Here is a 19,619-nt window from a genome sequence, read left to right as displayed (position 1 = left end):
TTTGCGCGAGAATTATTATTCAGTTGAAAATATTCAACCTACAGCATATTGATCATATAAACAAAATACTCTACCACACAAAATTTAACGGAAATATTTTCAGTAATGCCTCAGCCATGATGAAGGCACCCTATGAATTGAAAAACATACATAATGTGAGAGTAGGATGTAGCAAGTAAAATAAATGGACATTGAAGAACATTTGGAAGTTGTGAAGCTAATTATATTTTACTCCAAATTGTGAGATAGAACCTGTGACCAAATGATAAATCTACGAGAGACGTACGTGGTGGACTGTACCAGGTACGGTCGTTAGAATTATTCACCCGAAACGTCCAGCGCGCACTGTAAATAGAAGTAATAAACAACTTGAATTTTTTAACTTTTTAGTCATTTATTTGGACGTTCTTGTAAGGTATACCCAAATTCGACAAATAACAGTCACAAAATTCCTTACTGAACGGGATTACGGTTGCACTTGGTATCAACTGAGGAATAGTATAATATGCATACATGACGTTTAATAATTTCTGAGAATCGGTTATAACTGTTTGAGTTTTTAGGATCGAGGAGGAGCGAGTTTTCATTGGCGTATACACTGAGATTTCCGAACGTCGGAGTGAATATACTTTATTGCGTTCGATATATCTTTTAGATTAACGTGGCAGTATATTTGGAGTTCATCGGTGAAAACGTGATATCCGTTATACCTTATTTTAGAGGAGAAATCATTAATATAGAGGGCAATCAGGAGAGGACCAGGAACAGAACCCTGCGGAACTCCAAGCTTCCTAACCGCCAATGTGAAGAAATGTCGTGAGCTAGAAGACGTTGTTCATGATCTGTAAGGTAAGAGCGGAAAACTTGGAATCTTCAGTACCGAAAAGTGATTAACATTTCTTAATAATAGCTGAATATTGATCGGCCGGCCCCGCGGTGTATGGGTAGAGTACCTCTTACCCGGAGGCCCCGGGTTAGATTCCCGACAAGGTCAAGGATTTTTACCTGCATCTGAGAGCTATTTGGAGGTCCACTCAGCCTATGTGATTACAATTGAGGAGCTATCTGACGGTGCGATGGCGGCCCCAGTCTAGACCACACGACACCTCGTAATCTGCAGGCCTTCGGGCTGAGTAGAGGTCATTTGGTAGACCACGGCCCTTCAGGACTGTTGCACCATGGGGTTTGGTTCGGTTTTGTTTGGATATTGATCGTGTCAAGAGCACTGCTGAAGTCGAATTTTAGTATAGTCACTTGTCTTTCGTTCATTGCTTTTCAGATATCGTCAGTCACTTTCAGTAAGGCAATTGGTGTAGGGTACTATGGTCCTTCTGAAGCAAGAATGCAGCGGATTCAGAAGGGAGTGAGAGTGCAGGTATTCCTGTATTTAAACTTGTACCAACCGTTCTAGTGCTTTGGAAAGGGCAGGAAAAATATAAATTTGACGGTAATCGGGTTGAATTGTCGATCCTGGGTTCTTAGGAATTGGGATGGCATTATCGAACTTCCAAATTGCTGGTAGTGTGCCCATATTGAGACAATAATTGAAAATGCTGGTGAGAATGGGGAGAACAGCATTAATAATGTTGTGGTGATAGGAATGTCGTCGACCCTATTCACCCTGAACTTAATAGAGTACAGGACTTTCTTAACTTCATTAGTGCTGACTGTACGAAAGGCAAACCAGGGGTAATTTTGAGGGAAAAGTGATGGGCCGTTAGCTGTTTGTCGTCTGTTAAGAGGATTGGAATGTATCCTGCATTCTGTGAAATACTTAATTATAGTAGATGTAGGATGTAATAGTCATATAAAACTAAAAGGTTAGCACAGGATAGGGCAAAATGGAGTGCTACATCAAACCCGTCTATTTACTGATGACCGAAAACGACACAAGCGATACTTTAGTTGGAGACCGCCAACCGCAATTTGAAAGATATACAACGTCACAAATAGAATTTATGACCCACGAAGACGCATAGATCCATCAAAAATGGAAGAAGGAATCTGAATCTAACACAACACATGCAAATATTACCATCTAGAACTGACTGTCTCTCCATAATATTTAATACCCTAAATCCTCATCATCATGTTCATGATTTTTGTTTGTTTCTACTTCATTAGCACCGCTTTAATATCTAAAAAAGTTAAGAGATTCGAGAAAATATCCTGTATGCCAGATTGTGCTTAGATTTCGGGGCAGGCGGGTTCACAGTAGATTCTGAAAGAAAGAAATACAACATAGTAGAGGGCCTGCATGTGGGACGGTTTAATTGACATTTTTATTCTCGTATTAGCAGAAAGGTAGTGTAGAGAGGGATGATGGGGAATATGGTGGAAAGTTCCTATAAGAGAACGCCTCAATTCAGTGAGTACTAATGTGATGGCAAGTGGACATTTACCTACTTTTGGTGTACGAAGTGTAAAGTGGAATGATTTCCCTAAATTGCTAAAGGTTATGTGCTAGTTACATGCTTAATTATTAGTTCCCTTTTCTCAGGTGTACGTGCCAACATAATTCCTGTTCATGCTTAATATTCACTTAGCTATTGATGGTCTTATAAGATTCCCGAGCACAGCAGCTGTCACCTTCGGGAACCGTATGGTCCTGGTAAGTGTACTAACATGGAACTCTCGTATTTAAATACAGGGCTCTTAATAATACCATCGTGACTTCAGACAGGAAAAAGGTTCATTTCTTACTTGGCCAATGTCGCCCACGGTATCGCCAGCATTTAGAAGAATGGGGAATAACTCGCGTGTCCATCGTGTAATTATCGTAACATCTTCCTTCGTCGTATTGGTATCTATGTATTGGAATGATATACTTGTTACCCAGATATGAACTCTACTGAACTTGTCTGGAATAAACTGAATCGAACCTCTTATGGACGTCCTGATCGATCATGTTACCTGCGGGATTTTACGCAGGACCGTCAGTGATAAATGGGGAAAACTGAAAAGAGGATGACTTAGTGATATTGCAGACGATGTGCAAGATGGTTTCAAGTAAATAATCTAAGCAAGGACAGTAGTACGCCCTTCTGCTATGTAGATAAATATGGTACGTACTTGTGCTAGACCAGCCTAGGTTATTCTTCTCGTATGCCCACGGCAGGGTTGGGCACAGTGAGCACCGAGGAATAACTAAGCGAAGAACACAACACCTATATAGGCATAAAGAAATGAGAATATAATGGAATATCCAATCAACCAGAGTTAACGGAGCGATAAAGAAATGCTTACCTATAATAATTCGCGCGGACCGGTGCGAAAATGGCCAGAAAGAAAAGTCATGAACTGAGCTCCAGCCTATTAAATCAACCGGATAAAATTTAAAAAGCTGCCCCTCTTGATCATTCAGTAATAATAGCGAGTAGAAAACACAGAACTTATTAAATAAGCATGAGCAAACTAAAATAACATCAATGTCCACACGAAAATCAGAAATAGATAAAATAGTAAATGAAAACTGATCTCATAAAACCAACACATATCAACCTTTTCACTACCATCATAGCGTCGTATCTACCCATAATAAGACCCAGTCAACAGGATCAACCTTAATAAGTAAAATTTATACCGCATATAGCGAAAGAAATTGTTACCTTAAGAACAAAATATCCGTGTTGCATTACGCAGACCTTTACCCAAAGCGATATATCATTTTGATGTTCATTTCAACAGGACGAGTATTTACGTAACGCGACACATTGTCATAATATTAAAATACAACTCACAACAATGGTTTCCAATGAACTTCACAAAAGGTGAAAGGTGAAGAGGTATTTCTGGACCAAAGATCAAAAGGAAGGGAGGGTCACGCACAAACATGACGCCTGGGATCAGGGATAAACACGGAGTTGCTAAGAAAATAGAAAGTTAAACCAAAAAAAATGCAGGAGGCCAAGAAAAGGCAAAAATAAGAACAAACAAATGACACAACTAAGCAATATGATATGCGTCCTACATATCTCACATTCGAACACTCACGCAGTATGGCAAAAGGGCCCAATGAACAGGGAACGTATAGCAGAGAATAACGGCAGAAAAAAACAGCCAAAAATGTAGAAGTACTGTTCATAAATAATATCTCACGCGGATATGCAAGGTAAAGCCACACGCAATCGGAGGCCCAACTCACATCATCAATACGTATCTCATATACAACTCAAATGCTTACGCAGCATCAGCCTCCCATGTACTTGATTTTCCGATAGACAGCCACAAATCGTGGACATCGGATAGCAAATTGCTACATGAATAATAAGATAGAGACCTCCGCAATATGAACCTTAGAATAAAAATGACGTAACACACTTCCAAGGCGTAACAGAGCTCACAAACTCAATACACTCAGTGACAGTAAGACACAGGTCAATGTACCGAGTTATGACACCAAGAGGAAAACATAGCTAATATAAATAATGTCACATAGACAACAACAGTAGGAAGGAAAACGGGCCCCAAAATAAATAAATAGCTATGGAGAATAAAGACATATTAGCCTAAGTGTAATGCCACGTGGTGATATAAAACAAACATGGTCCACGAGGCCAACCCCAATAAAGGGAGAGAGAATGGTGCAAGAAAAATAGTAGTTCAATTACCTTAATCAGGCAATTAATATAAGTGCAATAAAGGACGTTAGAAACCTCCTGGACCAATAATGATCACATCTTAAAGTGTTTGATATATCGCTTGTAAAAACAAACATCGAGAAACATCGTGTCCCTCTCCGGTACTCTTCACCAGGATAAAACCTTCGAAGAAAAGCCATGGAGAAGCCAGACAGACAAGATCAGGAAACATAACGTCGTAAAATCACAGGACGACACATGCTATATCTGTGACATCCTTGGTCTAAGTTTGCATTTATAAGTCAAAGGCAGCCATTATAGCCATGTCAATGAACACACATACGTATCAGAAAGCAAGATGTTCGTCAGGAAAGCGAACCGGGTATGGTACAGAAGTCATAATTGATATACAACATTTCAACTAGGAAACCAAAGAAGTGAATTTGTACAGAAATGTTTCGTTTGTAACAACAATTACTTACATGACTTAAGTGTTAAAAACCTTAAGTGATAATAATGATAATAGTAATAAAAAATGCAACTGAGGCTTGATTCATCTTCATCAGAAGACTCATTCTAGCGCCAATACAACTTCATATTTTGATTTCTAATACACGACTATAAATGGTCTCCTGCCTAAATATTTTTGTCCTATAAAGGTTGATACTGTGACCACCGGGACTCCAAAAATTCACGCGTCCCTTTTGAGTCATGACGGAATGAATGCAAACAAAAGGCATCAACTGCTCTTTTTCTTGCTAGGGGATTTACGTCGCACCGACACAGATAGGTCTTATGGCGACGATGGGATAGGATAGGCCTAGGAGTTGGAATGAATCGGCCGTGGCCTTAATGAAGGTACATCCCCAGCATTTGCCTGGTGTGAAAATGGGAAACCACGGAAAACCATCTTCAGGGCTGCTGACAGTGGAATTGGAACCTACTATCTCCCGGATGCAAGCTCACAGCCGCGCGCCTCTACGCGGACGGCCAACTCGCCCGGTCAATGCATTTCAAAAACTATACAGTTCACTGGCTGTAGCAAAATGGCAGTCATTTAAAACTGTTCGTCATGGTTCACTTAAATTTAAAAAACAAAAGTCTATTGTGACGTTGTGAGAGGTGTTTCAAAGTTATACACAAAAGACCGGCGTACAACTCTCAATTAGTCTCGCGGCTGTCAGGAATGAATACGGAGGATAATTTCCGGTTAGATTTTTACAATGGAAAATAGGTACAGGTACCAAAATTTACAGTGAATTATCTAATAATTTCTCTATAATAAAGGAGTATGTTTTACTTTTTAAACGTGTCAAAAATCGTCATCCCGAACTTTCAGGTAACATCTATACAGGGCGCCCCAGGAGGAATGGTCAATATTCACGGATATGACAAGAACGATCATGTGAAGCAAAACATTTCATATGGACATATGACAGAACACACTGAATGTACATTTGTTTCTGGGCTAGCGGCACGCACGTACGTGTCTTACCCACAAAACCTCTTCGACGTTTTATTTTAGCCAATCTACCCCGTTCCTTTCAACCTCTTTGCTAGGGATGTCTTTCTGCCATTAAACTAGCCCGTTGAACGTGCAGTGTGTTGGGAGTGAAGTAGTGCGAAGGATTGAGAGTGTATCTGAAAGAAGCATCGGTGAACTGTGTTTGTACACGTTCTGGTTTAAAATGCCACACATTAACACTAATGAAGAATATGCAGATATGGTGTATGTTTATAGATTCTGGAATGGTAGTGCTCCTGCATTGTTGAAACTGTGCAGTGTAGTCCTACTGCCAGCACACGGCGACTTTCTGCATGTGTCAATGTCCCACGAACCCGTGTATGGCGAACATTACGTGCGAAACACCTGTACCCATTTCAAAACACACGCGTGCGCCACTAGCCCAAAAACAAATGTGTATCAAATGTGTTCTATCTCAGAAACCATTCGGAATAGGACATATGACCATATTAAGTTTTTGCTTCAAATGATTGTTCCTGTCATATCCATGAATATTGACGCTTTCCTTCTGCGACACTTACATACAGAAAACATTTGCTTCGTTAATTAAAGGAGTGTTAGATGACACAAATACAAGTACTGTGAACATAGGAACTGTAGGTTTGAACGGTAGGGCAATGGGGATTGAGAAACAATGTGAGCTGCGTCAGCATTTTCCCACAAGGTCATTGACCCCGGTTATCTTGACGGACCCTAACCTCACTCTTTTAAGCACGTGGGCGCTGCTAACCTCACTGCTGAAATCTTGACAGGGTCTAAACTCATTGTTGCCATCTTAACTACGTAGGGGGGAATTTAAAAATCCACGTGCTTTTGACAGCTGTCATCTTGAAGGACCCTAACCACGTGTACTTTATTGAGGTGAGTAGTTTTGGCTGCATACCTTCCAGACCCTCGAGCGTTAACGAGCCACGCTATTTTTCTTCCGAGGAGCTATCCGCGTGACCTTCCTTCTGTCTTCCTTGTGTCCTTATGTCTATCCGTCTCCACTATTGCACATCGTGTCCGAGAACCGCCGAAAATTTTCCAATGAACGCGCGAATCATTGTTGCGTTGATGTGAATTGTGCCGCTAATTTCGAACGTCTGCTCTGAGGTACTGTACGTTTGTCCCTTTTCAGTGTGTACCGCTTAAATGTAAACCAAAAGCAAGCATTATGTCAGTCCGGCCCCGCGGTGTAGGGGGCAACGCGTCCGCCTGTCAACCGGCGGCCCCGGGTTCGATTCCCGGTCGGGTCAGTGGTTTTTAATTGTAAATGATTAATATCCCTGGCCTGGGGACGTATATCCCTAAGGTATATTTCTAACGTTCCTTTCCTTACATTGAACACTTTACACTTTCGCAAGTAGTGGCAAAACATCTTTAGAGGTTGACGCCACGAACAAATAGTATAGTATTATGTCACATTTACACAAGACAGCCTAGGAGACGGGTAGCTCACCTGAAATCCTTAAGCGAGCCTAGCGCCGAAACTAATCACAGCAGACCTATTGTTCCTATGTTCCAACACTCCTTTAATTTACGAAACAAAACTTATCTGCACCCTGTATATAAAATATAAGGTCCTGACTGATTGTCAGTCAACGCTTATGGAAAACTACTACTTTATATAAAGAAACGAAATTTTGGATATATATTTCTACTACAGTGTGGGTGCTCAGGAATGGCCTAAAAAACTCCACCCCTGAAGGGGATTAAATGGGTGGTAAAAACCTAAAACATAAAAATATTCTTTACTCCAAAACCGTTCACCAGGAAAAGTTGAAATTTCTCTCAATGATTGCTTCATTATGTACTAGACCTGTATTTTCCGCCGTTTCCTTCAGGATTCTTCTGTTTGGTTGCAATTTCTATCGTGTTTAAAAGTGAGATATTCAAAATTAAGCCCACTATTTTGATGACTTCACGCGATTCCGTTCAAAGAGTTATTTCCGCCATCGCCTGACAACATCCTATAGACCGCACATGAACAGAATTGGAAATATGCTGTCTTTTTGTGTCACCCGTGTATTGACTTCAAATGGTTCTTATTGTTCTCCTAAGAATTCCACTTGTGACTAGGAATTTGCCAATGCTTATTTACTAATAATAATAATAATAATAATAATAATAATAATAATAATAATAATAATAATAATAATAATAATAATAATAAAATAAGCTGTTGATAATATGTGAGAAGTGTAAGAGAGAAACCTGCTCGACAGCAAAGATTATTGCATAGTCAATTCTCCTGAAGCTGACAAAGGCGATAGTAAGGCTGTCCGCTTTGCGGGTTAACCACGATAGTCGAAAAAAATGTAAAAAAAAAAAAAAAAAAAAAAATTAAGGCTGCTTCCAAGTTCTAAAACTTATTTCCCTTGACTGTGCACCTCAACACTGACTAAGAGTCTCTTAATCTCAAACAGTTGATGTACAGAGCAGGGACGTAGGCTGAGCTGGAGTTCTTTTCAGTTTAATAAGCGAGTGTCTGCAGTATACTGAAATGTTTAGCTTCTGTGAGTGCTAAACAGTGTCCAAGAAACATAAACTGGTAGTGTTAATGATACAGCAGCAGCTGAAAGTAGTGGTAAAGAAGAAAGTTCTATACAGCACCTGTCTTTATCGTAAGGCGTGGATGAAACAACAATCAAGGATATCCAGAAATATAAAGATAGGCCTATAACACCAAATTTTGCGAGCAACTCTTACACATCCATGGATTTGCTAAAGCTGAAAGCAATGATAAATCCTACTTATACAATAACAGATAAAGATACAAGCATAAGGCATGGAAATATCTGATATGTGCCAAAGAGTCCCATTACTTTCTTTGAGTCTTAGAGATTGAGGCCGATTTCCTTTTTCGCTGTTTCCTTCCCGCAGGATGTAATATTAGTAGTCTTCTTTTTCTACCGCTTTTCCCTTAGCTGTTTCGACGCAGGTGTGAACTGCGTCGCACCTGTAGAATTGGCTCTGTTTTACGGCTGGATGCTCTTCCTGACACCAACGATATATGGACGAATGTAATCACTATTACGTGTTTCTGTGGTGGTTGGTAATGTGATGTGTTGTCTGATTATGAAGAGAGCGTTGGGACATACACAAACACCCAGTCCCAGAACCAGAAGAATTAATCAGAAGTGATTAAAATCCCCGGCCCAGCCGGGATCGAACCCGGGACCCTCTGCACCAAAGATCAGTACACTGACCATTCAGCCAACAATTGGGACAAATAATAATAATAATAATAATAATAATAATAATAATAATAATAATAATAATAATGTTATTTGTTTTACGTCCCACTGACTACTTTTTACGGTTTTCGGGGACACCGAGGTGCCGGAATTTAGTCCCTAAGGAGTTCTTTTATATTCCAGTAAATCTATCGATAGGAGGCTGACTTATTTATCCATCTTCAAAAACCACCGGACTGAACCAGGATAGAACCTGCCAAGTTGGGGTCACAAGGCCAACGCCTCAACCGTCTCTGCCATTCAGTCCGATTTGGAAGGAAGTTACCCTGTCCTTAATAAAGGTACAGTCTCTGAAATTCCTGGTGTGAAAATGGGAAACCAAGGAGAATTATATTCAGGGATGCTGATAGTGGGGTTCTAACCTGCCTTATCCCGAACACAAGATCAGAGTTACGCAACGTAAAGTAAAGTAAAGTAAATGTAATTCACCGTCTGCGTGGCTAACGAGATATAAATAACCATTGGAGGCTTTATATTAAAGCCATTTAGCTGAATTGAACGTCATAGAATTTTAATGCTGCAAATTGCTTTGTCAATATCTATTTTAAGTAATTAGCAGATTGCCAAGAGTTTATCTACCCATCCTCTACAATTACTGCAGATAATTTAGAGTCATACTGTACTCTGCCCCAAAACAGAAGGATTTACGTTTGCAATTCAGGACGGTGGCATTGAAAAAACAAAAAAACAACCCCATGGGGCAACAGTTCCGGAGGGCCATGGCCTACCAAGAGACCGCTGTTCATCCCAAAAGCTTGCAAATTATGATGTATCGTGTGGTCAGCACCACGAATCCTCTCAGCCGTTATACTTGGCTTCTAAAACCTGGACCGCGAACTCCTCAATTGTAATAATGTAGGCTGAGTGCACCTCCAAACCAGCCCTCAGATCCAGGTAAAAATGACTAACTTGGCCGGGAATTGAAACCGGGACCTCCCTACACCACGGGTCTGGTCACAGTGACACTGAAGCCTGGAATTTCGGAAGGTGCATTTTAAAGACGGAACTCAGTTGATACACGCCATACGTGTCTGGAAAACAGAACAGTATTACTACAAAAGTTTTCATTCAACCCTGAAGGGGACAGCGGGCCTCCTAGACAGTAATACTATCTGTTAGGCCAAGGAGATTTGCTTCGGTGCAGGAGGTTTTCGAAGAATTTGAGGGGGTTCGCGGTCGTGGCCTATAGTAGGAACTGTACCGGCATTCACCGCCAAGAACCATTCTGACTGTGGGGACCAGCTCCTCTCCGTCTCCCGAACGCAGAGCTCTAGATCCACGGTAGAGCCGTGGCCACCAATAAGCTGAAGCTCAGTCTGTTCGGCTAGAATGTAGAGCTATAGAGTCACGGTCCAGCCGTTACTACTACTACTACTACTACTACTACTACTACTACTACTACTACTACTACTACTACTACTACTACTACTACTACTACTACTACTACTACTACTACTACTACTACTACTACTACTACTACTACTACTACTACTACTACTACTACTACTACTACTACTACTACTACTACTACTACTACTACTACTACTACTACTACTACTACTACTACTACTACTACTACTACTACTACTACTACTACTACTACTACTACTACTACTACTACTACTACTACTACTACTACTACTACTACTACTACTACTACTACTACTACTACTACTACTACTACTACTACTACTACTACTACTACTACTACTACTACTACTACTACTACTACTACTACTACTACTACTACTACTACTACTACTACTACTACTACTACTACTACTACTACTACTACTACTACTACGATGGTGTCTTACGCCTGCAGCTGACAAAAGGGACAACATCTATTGGTTATGCAGATGACCTTGCAATAGTGGTAATAGCAGAGAATGTAGAAGAACTGACCTTCCGAGTAAATGAATCACTGAGACGAGTTAACCTTTGGATGGTAAATAATAAGTTGAGATTGGCTCCACATAAGACTGAGGCTGTAATTTTGAAAGGTTCCAGGAATTGGAAAAATGTCCGTTTCTTATTAAATGATACAGTGATTATCCCAGGAAAGTCTGTACGATACCTTGGGGTTCTTATTGACAGGAATTGCACATTTGGTGCACATGTGAAGGCAGTAACCCAAAAGGCAGAGAAGAAGGCATCGGCATTAGCCAGACTTATGCCTAACATCGGGGGACCAAGAACAGTTAAGAGACAGATTATGTGCTCTGCAGTATATTCCATTTTACTTTATGCTGCACCTATCTGGCACAATGCACTCAGGAGGAAGATTCACCGAAGAGCTATGGAAAGAGTACAGAGGAAAATGCTGCTCAGAGTTACCTGTGCATATCGAACTGTTTCGACAGCAGCTTTACAAGTTGTAGCTGCCAGTATTCCCATTGACCTCCTCGTTGCAGAGAGAAAACTTTGGCATGAAAGGGGTGCAACTATATCTGCTGAGGAAAAGAAAGCCTCGAGGAACCAACTCTTACTAGAGTGGCAAGACCGATGGGATGGCACAACCGATGTTGGCCAATGGACAAAAAAGCTAATACCTAACATAGGAGACTGGCTTAAATGTAGACATCGGCAGGTAGATTACTATCTGTCGCAGATCCTGACAGGACATGGAAGATTCGGCGTATACGCCATGAAGATGGGAAAGACGCAGGGAGATGGTTGTTGGTAGTGTTCTGAAAGGGATGCAGTAGAACACACCTTTTTCTACTGTGTTCGATGGGAAGAAGAACGAAGAAAAGCCTGCCAACAACTTGGCCGACAACTCACGCCAGGGAATCTGGTTCAGATTATGTTAGAGAGCCCGTTTGCCTGGAACACAGTAAAGGCAATGGCGACAAGCATTATGGGGATGAAGGAGAAGGAAGAGAAAGGAAGAACTTAATAACATACATCACTCCATTCTGATGTCATGCCGACAAGCAGTTCCAGAATGGTTTGAGTGAAGAGGGCAGGGGTTTTTAGTTGGTGGAAATCCAACTCCCACACAGAGTGGTGTCTTTAAAAGATTTTCCCCTGCCATAACAAAAAAAAAAAAACTACTACTACTACTAACTCCTTTTATTCATGCACCCAAGTATCCCCATATTTAGGAAAACTCCGCTTCAGCTATGACAGCCAGCAAGAGCTGTGCAATTATATATTCCTCGATATTCACCACCTGAATTAGAGACGAATCCTGAACTTTCTGTTGGATCAATGTCGTCATACAAACGGTTTTTTTTTTTTTTTTTTTATAGAGGAATGAAGCTGTTTATTTCTCATTAAACATTGTCTTTTGGAAAGGTTAAACCAAACTGTATCATTAAATTCAACTCTGTTGTAGGTATTGGATGATGGTTGTGAAAGGAACGCACACATATATTGCGTGGAGTGAAAAACAGACTCACTGATGTAGCAAATCTAGAGTTCTTTTCATTGAACATTCCGTGCACATTGAAGCGTGAGCAAGTCTAATACATAATGTATCAAAAGTGTCAGTATTGTTGGATACGTGCGCACCATACTAGGAATTGATGAAAAATTGAAGCTCTGTGGAGTTCAAATAAACCTCTGTGATATTTTAACAATTCCAACTCTCGTATTTTCCTTCACATTCTTCTCCCAACAACCGCTGTATATACAGGGGCCATTGACTTTTACAAAATACCTTATTATAATTAAAGATACACAAGTTAAATTATTCTATATTATCCTTTTAAAACGCACACTGCTTTTCAACATAGTATTCACAGACGTCAAACATTTGTCCCAGCGCCGAAAGTGTTTAAATATTTAATCCCTATACTTGACTTATCATTGAAAAGATAACTGTTGCTCAACTACAATTTACAATGTTTATTAGCTTTCAATGATTTGATCTTTTCTTATACATGGAGATTAGAATGAAATGAATTATACATACATTTAAAGTTTCTCTATGAGGAGATTCTTCGAACATTTTTGTGTTTACATCAGAGTTACGGCACTCAACAACATTATTTAGAACGTTTAGCAGCCCTGACGATGGTTTTCTGTGGTTTCCCATTTTCACACCAGGCAAATGCTGGGGCTGTACCTTAATTAAAGCCACGGCCGCTTCCTTCTCTCTCCTAGGCCTTTCCTATCCCATCGTCGTAATAAGACCTATCTGTGTCGGTGCGACGTAAATGCAAAATTGTAATTGGAAAGATCTGGTAACAGGAATATTTTCAGTCTTATCATTCACAGGACTATTTGAAAGTGCCAGCAACAACGTAGGTTACCACGCCTCTTTGGATCGAATATTCAGTAACTGATTTCGATGTCAAGATTATAAAGAACACCTATTACTATTTCAGTTGTAGGAGCCGGGCTGTGTGGCTCAGACGGTTGAGGGACTGGCCTTCTGACCCCAACTTGGTTGGTTCGATCCTGGCTCAGTCCGTAGTATTTGAAGGTGCTCAAATACGTCAGCCTCTTGTCGGTAGATATACTGGCTCGTAAAAGAAATCTTTCGGGACAAAATTCCGGCACGCGGCGTCTCCGAAAACCGTAAAAATAGTTAGTGGGACGTAATAATAATAATAATAATAACATAATTATATAATAATATCATTATATAATATATATATTCGTTTACGGCCATTAGAGACCACGTTAGATAACAATTACATGTTTCTGGAAGCCTTCCTCACAGCCCAGAACTTCAGCATCCTCTCTCTGGCAGCCTTACTTCTTTCGTCCGTCCACCCACGGTTAAGTTTTGGTTCGTCATGGGATCCCTGAAATCTGTCGATCACTGACCTAAACTTTGTTCGGTTTGAGATGTCTTCCGAATTTAGTCCCACCTGTCTGAGATCCTTTCTCACCTCCCTGAACCATTTGTCCGACACTTTAGGTCTGCTGTCTAGTATTGTGAAAATCCTTTTCGTTAGTCTCTTCTCATCCATTCTAAATAAATGCCCATAGAATTTAAGTCTCCGTTTTCTCATGGACTCAGTTAGCCTTTCATTGTCTCGGTAAAGTTCTTCCCTTCCTCGCAGCCTATATCCATCCATAATCTTTGGACCCATTATTTTGCGAAGGATCTTTCTTTCAAATTATTATTTGTAGGATAGCTCCCTGGCAGATTTCTGAAGGGACGAAAAATGTCAATTCTGAACTGCATATGACATATTTGGCGTTTAATATCAGCCATAGATTACCCAGGACTAATCCCGTTTTTCAATCTCATGGAGCACAATGGAACTTCGAAATTGACGCGGAGGTATCCTAGACGCCATGAAATCAAAAATACCTGTAGAAGTTTCTTTTGCTATTTGTCTTTTACGTCGCACCGGCGCAGATAGGTCTTATGGCGACGAAGGGATAGGAAAGGAGTAGTAGTGGGAAGGAAGCAGCCGTGGCCTTAATTAAGGTACAGCCCCAGCATTTGCCTGGTGTGGAAACCTGTAGAAGATAACTGGAGACATACGATTATATTATTATTATTATTATTATTATTATTATTATTATTATTAATCTTCTGCTATTCATGACAAACTCAAAAATGTTAAGGTTATTAAAATTCATTGTTTTCAGGTAAATCGATACGATATTTCACGAATAATAAACATATCGTTATAGATTAGTGTATCCTTATGAAAAAGCGCCCGTTTTGTAAATTTTGTTACGTAAGGACAAATATTATTGGTTTATGTTTTGTAAAATGCAAGTTATTTATTTAAATTTTACGTAGATCATCCTAGAATTAGCTTTCCCTAGATCTTTTCTTGTAAAGTAAACGTATTCAGCAGCAGGGAAATATAAGCATGCGTGACAGATCTATGACGTAACAATCATACACGGGCCGGACAAGTCTGTAGCGCAGCAGTAGTGGCTTGAAAAGGCGGCTCGTATTCTTTCCCCCGCTGCCTGCGAAGTTTGGTGTGTGTTATAGGTCTACGGAAATTGCGATGGGCCATTCGAAACGAAAAGCGTGGAATGCTCAGTGTAGGTGTTGTGCTGATCCATGGCAACGCTCTCCCACATGTGACTCAGCGCTCAGCAACTGTTCTGCAGGAGTTCGGCTGGGAGGTGTTTGATCATCCACCATACAGTTCTGATATTGCTCCCAGTGTCTTTCATCTTTTCTTACACCTCAAGAAATTCCTGTCCTCCTGTCAGCATTTTCACACAGGTGAAGGCTGAAGGCGAATATCACACACGGATTCCATTCCCGGGCGATAGACTTCTACGACACCGACATGCATTTATCTATTTATCTATTTATTTATTTATTTATTTATTTATTTATTTATTTATTTATGTTATGCCTTTGTATGTGGCGAAGTTAGGGCTCACGGCCCTCTCTTACACTTAACCACTACGTACAGTACATAATTACATACTTTGGTAAAATAACATTAACATTCCCTAGGAGCTACCTAAATTTATGGAGTAATATTATAACAGATTATAGTTGTTATTTTTAATGATTAATATTATCTAGCCTATCTATATCACCTAAAATAGTTCTAAATCACGCTTGCACTCATACACACTAACATTCATACAAGCTGGTCATGTATTTAAGAGGAAATCTCGACAAGACCGTTTAAATGAGACTGTTAAAGTGCTATTACGTATACTGACAGGGAGTGTGTTCCATAGCCTTGCCCCAGACACTTGGAAAGAGTGGCTGTATACAGATGAATGATTAACCGGTATCATTAGGGTAGAAGTCGATCTGCTGTTATGTCCATGGATAGGTGAGAGGAAGTTAAAATGTGAGGATAGGTATTCAGGTGTAGATTCGTTCAGAAGTCAAAAAATTAGTGTCGCAGTATGTAAATTCCTTAGTTGATCAATTTTCAGCCAGGATAGCTTCTCATAGTAAGGGGAAATATGAGTCCTAAAGTTCAAAGAAAATATAAATCGTATGCATGAGTTCATTGCCCTTTGAAGTTTCATAGTTTGTTCTGCAGTTGCATCGGTTAATACGACATCACAGTAATAAATTATTGGAAAAATGAGAGTTTGAATAAGTTTTATTTTCATGCTGTGTGGAAGAATGGATTGTTTCATTTTTAGGGGGTGAAGAGATACATATACTTTTCTGCAGACACTTGTTATACGGTCATTCCAGTTTAATGTGTCATTCATGACAACGCCTAGGTTTTATACAGACTTCTGAAAAGGTATAGCTTCACCACAGAGCATTAGGTTAGGCTGTTGTATGATGTTTAGCGTACCGTACTTAAAAGTCTAGATTGTCCTATTATGATTGCTTGTGTTTTCTTCGGGTTAATTAATAGGCAGTTCTCTTTAGCATACGAGCTAATTGAATTTAAAGTCGAGTTCATATGGTGGATTGCTTTCTCAATGTCGGGGACCTTAAAGTGTGAGTATATCTGAAGATCGTCAGCATAAAGATGATAGTTGCAGTCGTTCAGATGAGCAGAAATGTAATTAATTTAGATTAAAAATAAGAATATCGGATAACAGTAAAGTTTTTCATGTAACTATGTTGTCTATTCCTTTTTACAATAGGCAAACTTAATTTATGGATGGCTCTCGTATCTTCATAATAAGTTTCAGAAGATAACTTTTCATGAAATTCGTGAAGAATTTCTTCGAATACTTTACAGAATCGCATATTTTAATTCATCCGGCAATGCTTTCAGTCATGCCGCTCTCCCTACCAAATCTTTCCTTTGAGTCCATGCCTTAAGCCAAACTTCACGGCAGCTCGCGTGGCACTGCTGGCATACAGGGTGGGTATTTTCGGTGATTACCACAGTAAACACTTACAGAAATAAACTTTAAGTTCTCCCTTATAACCAAATATGGTGAAATTAGTCGCTCCTCATATACGTGAATCGCTACAACAGTTAACTCCTCTAAATGCATCAACAGTCCACGAACTTTCTGTTTTCATTGCGAATTTTTGGGACTTGCATGCATTCATCATTTTACAATAGGCTTACTTCACTTGCCGTATTTTTTTGCTAGTTGTTTTACGTCGCACTGACACAGATAGGTCATATGGCGACGATGGGACAGGAAAAGGCTAGGAGTGGGAAGGAAGCGGCTGTGGCCTTAATTAAGGTACAGCCCCAGCATTTGCCTGGTGTGAAAATAAGAAACCACTGAAAACCATCTTCAGGGCTGCCGACAGTCGGGATCGAACCTCCTATCTCCTGAATACTGGATACCGGCCGCACTTAAGCGACTGCAACTTGCCGTATTACCCAACAGTTTCCAAATTTAGGTGTTTGTTAATCTTTTGACCATCAGCAGTTACGAATGACAGTGTTAGATGGAATTTCTACCACGGGGACCAAGGTTTTTATTTCAAAACTCCTACGAACATCAGATCCGTGGATAAGAAGCCTGTGGCTATTTGAGATATCTCATAATTCGCTCTACCCGATCGTTTTAACCTCAGTTAGCGCCAACACTCTCCATGTTCACAGGATCATGTCTCGAAAGAAATCTTTTCTCCTCCTCCTCTTCTTCTTTTTGTAAGAGCCGCACTCGGTCTTCCGGACGTTGGCGATGACTCTGGAGATAGTAGCTTGGACTTCAATCGATTTTAAGTCCAACTCATTATCTCAATGGTCAGCGTTGAGGCCTTCGGCTCAGAGGGTCCCACGTTCGGCTCCCGGCCTGATCGAGGATTGTTAATCACGCTTGATTAATTTCTCTGTCTATGGGACTGGGTATTTGCGTTTGTCCCAACGCTTTCCTCTTCATATGCAGACAACGTGCGACATTACCAACCACCACAGAAACACGCAACAGTGATTGCTTTCCTTCATAAAGGGTTGGTGACAGAAAAGGCAACCAGCCGTAAAACAAGGCCAAACCCACTTGTGCGGAACAGTTCGCATCCGCTAACGTACACGTGTGGGAAAAGTGGTAGAAAAAGGAGAAGACTTCAATCGATTTTATGAACAGTATGATGCTAAATGTACTGGTCAATTCTGTAAGTTTTGGAGCCACTACATCTTTGGCTTGCCAGCTGCTCGCTTGTCCTCTACTTACCCTCTTATGATCAGATTTAATTTCTAAGTCTATTTTGCCTAACTTCCATTCACTTTCAATTGAATCAAATATGCTTGCAGGTGTGAATGTACAACAAATCTTAACAGAATTCGTCAGACATATTTAATAGGGCGGAGAAAAAAGAAGTGTTGTGTGAGAATTTTTACGCGTGGACAGTACTATCATCTGTTAATTTAAACATCGAAATACATCATAAGGAAGACACATTGGATGCAAATTTTTGCAGATATTATCGCTGCAAAGAAATAATACTTTTCTCCAAATAGGGTTTCCATTTACCCACAAAATATTTAGATTTTTACTAAGTTATTTCCTTTCAATCTAATAGGAGAATTCTCATCACAAGTTAGAATATACGACCAGCATCTTGATGAATATATTCTACAAGAGGAAATCAACGAGCTGTTTCAACTGCTTGATTGCCCAAACCTGTGAAACGGAGCAGGTGATAGTGGCGATTATTGTTGAATGAATAGGAAGTACAATTCGGCAACCATCCTGTATTAACTTTTAACAAAAAGAAAATGGGAGAGGTCCGACATTTAGAAGAATGAGGGCATCCTCAAAGGAAGTGAAGGACAAGAAAGGGCATTGAAGTGAAACACATGAAACACTGCCTAGGCGAAGCAAACCTAATACCGTCGGGGTCGGAATAAAACACGTGTTGACCTACTGAGATCGGTTAGGAAATCGTGGAGCTTGGCGCATTTAATTGGAAGCAATGCCAGGCTCAGCTCAGTGAATGTAGTTGCCAACCCTTCCTCCAAGTTGATAGATCTTCCGCCCCCCCCCCTATTAGTCGCCTCTTACTACAGGTAGGGGATACCGTGGATGAATTCTACCGCCCCCACCCACGAACCTTCCCTTTGCAACTGTGAAGGAACGAAAATGAATTAGCCGTCCATCAATATCAGACGTATTTGTTGTCTTTCATGAAATAGTGATAGAGAAAAAACGTATAACGCTAGAATAAACATTTCTTTATTATCTACATACAATTTAGTTAAAGTTTCCGTTTTCATTCATTCTGAGGATGAGTAATTTAGCATTACATTAGTTATTTTACTGGTTTTCCAGCGCAAAGAAGAAGGGAAAAGAGCGATATATCTGAATGTGTTTGACTACTGCCTTTCGAACGGAGAGTAATCCAGTCATTAGAGCAGCCATGCTCTGTGTTCAGCACTTATGTATGCTAAATATTACTGTATGTAGGCAGTGAATGGCTGGTGAGCTTCAACTGAACAGTTGGTG

Source organism: Anabrus simplex, chromosome 7 (assembly GCF_040414725.1).
Source record: "Anabrus simplex isolate iqAnaSimp1 chromosome 7, ASM4041472v1, whole genome shotgun sequence".
Classification (NCBI taxonomy): domain Eukaryota; kingdom Metazoa; phylum Arthropoda; class Insecta; order Orthoptera; family Tettigoniidae; genus Anabrus; species Anabrus simplex.
The sequence above is the reverse complement of the archived record's forward strand: the minus strand, read 5'-3'. Positions refer to the sequence as shown.